The sequence below is a fragment of the Hypanus sabinus genome, unplaced genomic scaffold (genome assembly GCF_030144855.1).
Source record: "Hypanus sabinus isolate sHypSab1 unplaced genomic scaffold, sHypSab1.hap1 scaffold_1331, whole genome shotgun sequence".
Lineage (NCBI taxonomy): Eukaryota > Metazoa > Chordata > Chondrichthyes > Myliobatiformes > Dasyatidae > Hypanus > Hypanus sabinus.
Genome location: NW_026779401.1, coordinates 99,461 through 106,139, shown reverse-complemented (window position 1 = coordinate 106,139; position 6,679 = coordinate 99,461). Strand labels below are relative to the sequence as shown.

Genomic DNA, 6,679 nt, shown 5'->3' with positions numbered 1-6,679 from the left:
CACATCGGCCTTCAGACATCGAAGCAACGAGTACAGGGGTTGCGATGCTATGCTGAAGTTGTATAGTTGGTGATGCCTAATGTCGAGTATTGTATGTGTTCTGGTCACCAACCTGCATGAACAATATCAATATCTTGACTGAGTACATAGAAAAATTAGAAGGATGATTCGGGGACATAAGGAGGGGAGTTGGAGGGAAGGATTGAGTAGGTTAGGAATAGGTTCGCATTCCCCCAAGCTTTGGAGTGAGAGGGAAGGTTTTTAAGAGATGTTCCAGTTGATGAAGGGTATAGGTAGCGTAAATACAATCAGGCATTTTCCACTGAGGTTTGACTAGAGTGGTGAGCTGCGGGTGAACGGTGAAATATATCTGGGCAATATGCGGCGGAACATCTTCTTGAGGCAGCGAGAGTGTGGAACGGGCTTCCAACGGAAATGGCAGAAGCAGGACCGATTTCAACATTGAAGAGGAAATTGGATCCGACACGAATGGGAGGGTTATGGACGGCATGGTCCAGGTGCAGTGTCCACGGGACTAGGGAGAGGATCAGTTCGGCGCTGGAGGATGAGCAGAAGAGCCTGTTTCAGTGCCGTACTGCTCGATGACTCTGTGACCAGATGCCACTGCGGGATGTTCCCCAGCGGGGTAAGGGTACTCCCGTCAGGCCGGGTGTGGCGAGGCATCAATATGGGACCACTGACCATTCCTCTCATAGTCTGCTGTAGGCTGAAATAATTATCGCACATTTGTGCAATTCTAGTCGGTCTTAAGCAATGATTTGGCAAAACAACATATTATATTCCAAAAAGCAACATGGATTTAACCTCTGAATTTGGCGGCTCTTGATTTGGCCTTGGGTAAGCTCAGAAACTCCGGTGACTGAGTCTCTGAGCGACCGGCACGATGGTGAAAGACCTCCACGCAATAAAAAAATAAAAACAATAAAAATAATAGGAACCCCTGTCTTGGACGCAGAATCCAAAGAGTGGTGGTAGACGGTGGCTTCTCTAACTGGTCCTGTAGTTACTGCTGTAACGCAGGTGTTGCACTGGGTCCATTGTTGTGTGTTATATAGATCAACCATCTGACCGACAGTCTGATAGGCTGAATCTGCAGATTTGAAAATGATATTTGAAAATTGGATGAGCAGTAAACAACAAGATTAGCTAATGGTCTTGAATACAGGTAAATGTGTGGTGTATCAGTTTGGGGGGAGGGGGTGGAGAGACAAACGGTGGTAGGACTTTCGCAGTAAAATGTAGGGCATTGAGCAGTGTGGTATAACAGAGAGACCTGGGAAGACCGATTCATAATTCCCTGAAATTCGCTTCACAGGCAGATCGGGTCGTAAAGAGTACTACTGACACATTTGATTTCAAACATCAACGTAATGTGTACAGGAGTTGTGATGCTACGTTGAAGTTGTATAAGGCGTTGGCAATGTCCTATATCGAGTATTGAATGTGTGTTCTAGACACGTACTTGCATGGACGACTTCAATGTACATAGAGAAGTTAGAAGGATGATGCCGGGACTGGAGGGCGAGAGTTAGAGCTAAAGATTAAGTAGGTTAGGAATAGGTTCGGGTTCCCCCAAGCGTTGAAGGAAGAGGGAACGTTTTGTAAGAGAAGATCCAGTTTATGAAGTGTATGGATAGCGTAAATATAAGCAGGCGTATTTCACTGAAGTTTGACGAGAGTAGTGAGCAATCGTTGTAAGGTGAAGTACATCAGGGCAATATGCGGCGGGACATCTTCTTGAGGCAGCGAGAGTGTGGAACGGGCTTCCAACGGAAATGGCGGATGCAGGACCGATTGCAACATTGAAGAGGAAATTGACTCCTACATGAATGGACGGCATGGTCCAGGTGCAATGTCCACGGGACTAGGGAGAGTATCAGTTCCGCACTGGCGGATGAGCATAGGAGCCTGTTTCAGTGCCGGACTTCTCCATGATTCTGTGCTTTGTGACTCTGTTTCCGAATACAACTGCGGGATGTTCTCCAGAGGGGTAAGGGTACTTCCATCAGTCTGGGTGTGGCGTGGTATCAGTGTGGGACACTAACCATTTCTCTCATAGTCTGCTGTAGGCAGAAATAATTACCTCATTTTTTTCTGCAATTCTTGTCAGTGAATTAAGCAATGAATGAGCAAAATAACATTTTATTCCACAAAGCTACTTGGAATTAACTTTTGAATTCCGCGGCTCCTGTCTTGGCCTTGAACTAGCTGAGAAACTCCTGTAAAAGAATCTATGAGGAGCCTGCACGATGCTGGAGGAACAAGTCATGTAGGCAGCGTCAGTGGAGGAAAATGGACAGATGACCTTTTGGGTGGAGGCACCTTATCTTCGCTTTCATAGAATCCAAAGTATGCCTGTCCTCGAGGAGGAGAGCGCTGCACACAATTAACCATTTCATTCTCATGCACACACAAAGAGGTTCGACCGTTAGTGCCAGAATGCTCCCTGACATACCATTAATCCCCTTTCCCCGGCACTCAGATATAGAAACAGCTGTAATTCCAAGCCACTGTACGGCCAAAATCTCAGTTATTGATGCTGGTTTCAGAATGTTGCTTTCTTTCGAAAGCGTCTCCCTGGATGTTCCTAATGTCCACTGGCTGAATTGACGCAGAATTTTATTCTCTTGCACATAGAAAGGGGTTCGACAATTAGTGCCAGGATCCTCCCTGATTTACCATCAATCCGCTTTCCCCGGCACTCAGATATTTGCGCGGCTCTAATCTGAAGCCAGTGCACGCCCGGAAGCTCAGTTACTGATGCTGGTTCATAATGCTGCGTTATTTCCAATGCGTCTCTCCTTGGACCGTCATTCTGTTCCTGATGTGCTGTGGCTGAAGTGACGCAACTGGCCTGTTATGTTTCATGAAATGTCAAAGAACCCCTGTCCCCTGGTTCTCCATATTTCTCTGTCCAAACACGAGAACAGCGTGTTTCAGGAACAGCTCTCTTTCTATATCCTGATACCTCGCTGTGCACGCGTATTGATGTTCCACTGCGCTGTTCACCTCTGTTTAGCACCTTAATATGTACTTTTTCTGAAATCTAACTTCGAAAATCATCTGGTGCCTCTGTAATATCGTTACTGCTACATTTGCATTAAGACCGGTGTTGACACAATATTTTCTGTTTTTCACTGTCTGGTACAGCAGCGGACAATGTCTGTAATGCTGGGGTCATTGGTTCGCATTTCGCGCCGCATACCTGCCAAATTCTGTGTTTGCGACTGACTCCGGTAACAGTGCAAACAGGGAGGGTTTGCGCCAGAAATCATTCATGTTAATGTCCAGTAAAAAATAAATCACCGCAAGCAAAGTGACAGTGAATCACATGAAAGCTGCGTCATCACGGGGAAGACAAGACAGAGACTCCACTCGCAATGTGAGAATGGAATCAGCGCTGATGAGGTGGACTCACCCACAGGATTACAGACTACTGTCGTCACCAGCGATGGTCAGATAATGTCCTGTCATTACACGGAGTAGTTTGACAACATCGCAGCTGGTGTTGCGATCCCAGCATCGGCCGTCTCTTGAGGCTTCATGACAGGTGTTGCGTTCAGTTCAATGAAATAAGGCGTATTATTTCCCCACTGGCATTACGGTTCGTTAGACCACAGATATTTTTGCTAATTAGCGGTAATTAGCACCAGTCACTGTGCAAGTTGTTTTCATTGTTGGTGACCGATTTTTCTATAAAAGTACGTCATTCTGTGCTTCAGCTACATTGAAGACGGAAACATCCAGACGCGGTGGACTCTCAACAACGTGTGATCCGTGAAGAGTTTTACTCAGTAGGCGCAAAGGAAATTTGCTCTCTGGCTTTTGTTATAACTGTTTGAGTTTATTTACTGGCTATTTACAACATTTATGAAATTTAGAAATTGACAACATTCCAAACAGAGCAGCCTTGGATCAACAATGTTTCCAGACAGGGAGATTTGTTACACAGTCACTGTAATTGTCGGTATCCCGGGTAAGTACCTTTCGATTACTTATACGGAAGCAGAGACCTCACGCCGCGCTCAGCTACTGATGAGTGAGTGACAGTGTGCGCCTGTCTGTGAGCTGCTGATTGTGCATCGGTGAACAGTGGCAGGCATGCAATGATGTTTGTCCGACAGAGCAAATTATAGGAGGCTAGCGCGATGTGCTGGGGAATTAGCTCAAATGGTAGAGCGCTCGCTTTGCATGCGAGAGGTAGCGAGATCGATGCTCGCATTCTCCATCGACATTTTGTATTCAGAGGATTCGTCGCATCAAATCTCTGAACTTGGAATGCACAAAAGATGCGGTAGTGCGGAAAGTGTCTCAGTCAAAGGGCCGGGAGAAATTGTCGTAGGTTTGCTGCGTTGAAAGCAGATTGGAGGGAAAGCCGGCTGGCAGCTGGTGTTTCAGTAATGGATGAGCTGCAGGCGACGATTCAGGCATAAATCAGGTGAGTGGTTAGAAGGACATTGCCCTGGTGACTGGGTGAAAAGAGAAAGCTGAGTAACCTTTGATTTGAACGGGCGAGGGCGATGAAAGAGCTGTGTTGGAATCGTAGTATCCCTAGAATTGTCAGAAGTGCGGTGATAGGCGTCATCCCGTGGCCTGTGGCCCCCAGTCCTGGAAGAACGAGATAGTTGCCACAGGCAGGCTTTTGCCATCGGTCGACAGATGCCAGGCTGAAATCTGCATAATGATTGTCGGTAGGAGCCAACGTGGAGAAACTTGGTGTCGCTTTTCCTTCGATAGCTCAGTTGGTAGAGCGGAGGACTGTAGAGGAAACAGAGTCATCTTTAGGTCGCTTGTTCGATTCCGGCTTGATGGATCAGGACTTATTTTACGGCGCCCATCATCAATTCCATACCACAGCCTCGCCATGATTGAAACTCCCCCGCGAACGTGGCATTTGTGGACAAGCAGCTGGAATTTCTTTTACACCATGTTAACATCATTTTAAAATTATGCTAAAATGTTTCGACATCTTTGGTAATATAATAATGAAATAAACTGAATTTAACTGTATTAATGAATACAAACCATAAATGTGCTAAGCACTAATCGTACAACAGTTACATTGAAAAATTTTAGCTTCAACGTATGTGCATTGTCATTGTTTGAAGTTACAACACTGTCAAAGATGGTCACAATAAAGACAGAATAGAAGTCTTACTTTTAAGAAACCACCAACGTCGTCCCGTCAGGACATTTCACTGTTGCATCCTCCCTGTCAATTGTGACTGCCTGACAGTGTCTACGTGTGTTGTGTGTTATGTTTGGTCATCGTTTGACTTGCATATTACAGATTTAAAAAACATTACAAGTGCCGAGTACTTTTAAGACCGGGTAACAATGTTCTGCTCAGAGCAATGGTTTGTCCCCGAAGCAGTAAAATAAAACAGAGGGAAGGTTGCTGCGGTGCAAGATCTTGGTTTCAGAATCTGACCTTGCAATCGAATAGTAACTCAGACTTTCGGAAAGAAGCGTAGATGCGCACTTCAATTACACTACCCCTCTCCTTGGAGATACCGCGCTTGGAGTTCTGTGAACAGTCTTGGCCGCCCTGTGATAGGAAAGCCAGAAGTCCGCTGAAAAGAGTGCAGTCGGTATTTACAAAGATTTGCAGGGACTCGCGGGATTGAGTTACAGGGAGAGGTTCGGCCGAGTGGCATTTTATTGCAAAAGGCAGAAATCTAGTTGGATTCCGAGCGACGTTTCCTCACATAGAAGTTGCTGTGTGCATTGAACAGCCTGACAAAGGAAATGGGCCTTACACAGTCGTTACTAATATTTGAAGTACACATGAATAGTTTGACGAATCTGATCCAATCACGGAAAACGGTATCAGATGTCCACGTCGGTCAGTATGGAGATATTGGGCCGAAGGACCCGTTTCTGTGCTCCATCATTCTTGGACTACTCCTCGCTGCTGCATCGGTGAACGTGAAGAGATTAATGTGAGCATGCGCTACTGCCAAACGCTTTGTGCTGCGGTCACGTGTTCAAACAAGCAAAGCATTTTTTTACATCCACTGATAAAGTCCAGCAGAGATGAACGATGGATTTTACCTCAATCGAACAAATGACTGCTGTATTTCTAAAAAAAAAAAATGCTTTTGATTTTCTTTAATCTTATTTTTGGTCTTTTTTGATTCACTGCAGTTAACCTTGTGGCCATCATCATTCTCAGCCGAGGAAACTGCGGTCTCTTCAAATGTGTGACGCGGTACCTGGTGGTGATGGCTGCGGCGGATCTAATGGTGGTGATTATCGAAGTCCTGTTCTACCAGATGGGTCGAGTATACAGATTTCCTTACAGAGTCCTGGGCAACGCTCCGTTCTGCCTTGTCCACTACGTCCTGTGTCACGTGGCCGTTGACTGTTCCGTGTGGTTTACTGTCGCTTTCACTTTCGATCGCTTTGTGGCCATTTACTCCGCTAATTTTAAAACGAAATACTGCATCCCAAAAATTGCGGGTTTGGTGATTGGCGCAATATCGATCGGTTTCTGTTTAAAAAACATACCATTTTATTTCGTATACATGGAATGGGCATCGTTGTTGGTGAGTGGTCACTGGGTCTGTTTCGATAGGCCCGTACTTCTCGGGATCGTTTGAGGGGTTTTATTGGGTGAACCGTCTGTTGAATCCGCTACTTCCTTTCTTCCTCATTT

The 6,679-nt window shown here is 45.7% G+C and overlaps 1 non-coding gene across 1 annotated transcript; it reads left to right on the top strand.

Annotated features, from left to right (window-relative positions):
* Nucleotides 1-4,176: 4,176 nt before the first annotated feature.
* trnaa-ugc (transfer RNA alanine (anticodon UGC)) lies at nt 4,177-4,249 on the top strand. Its single transcript has one exon. It is a non-coding gene; the product is annotated as a tRNA-Ala (tRNA).
* Nucleotides 4,250-6,679: the final 2,430 nt, after the last annotated feature.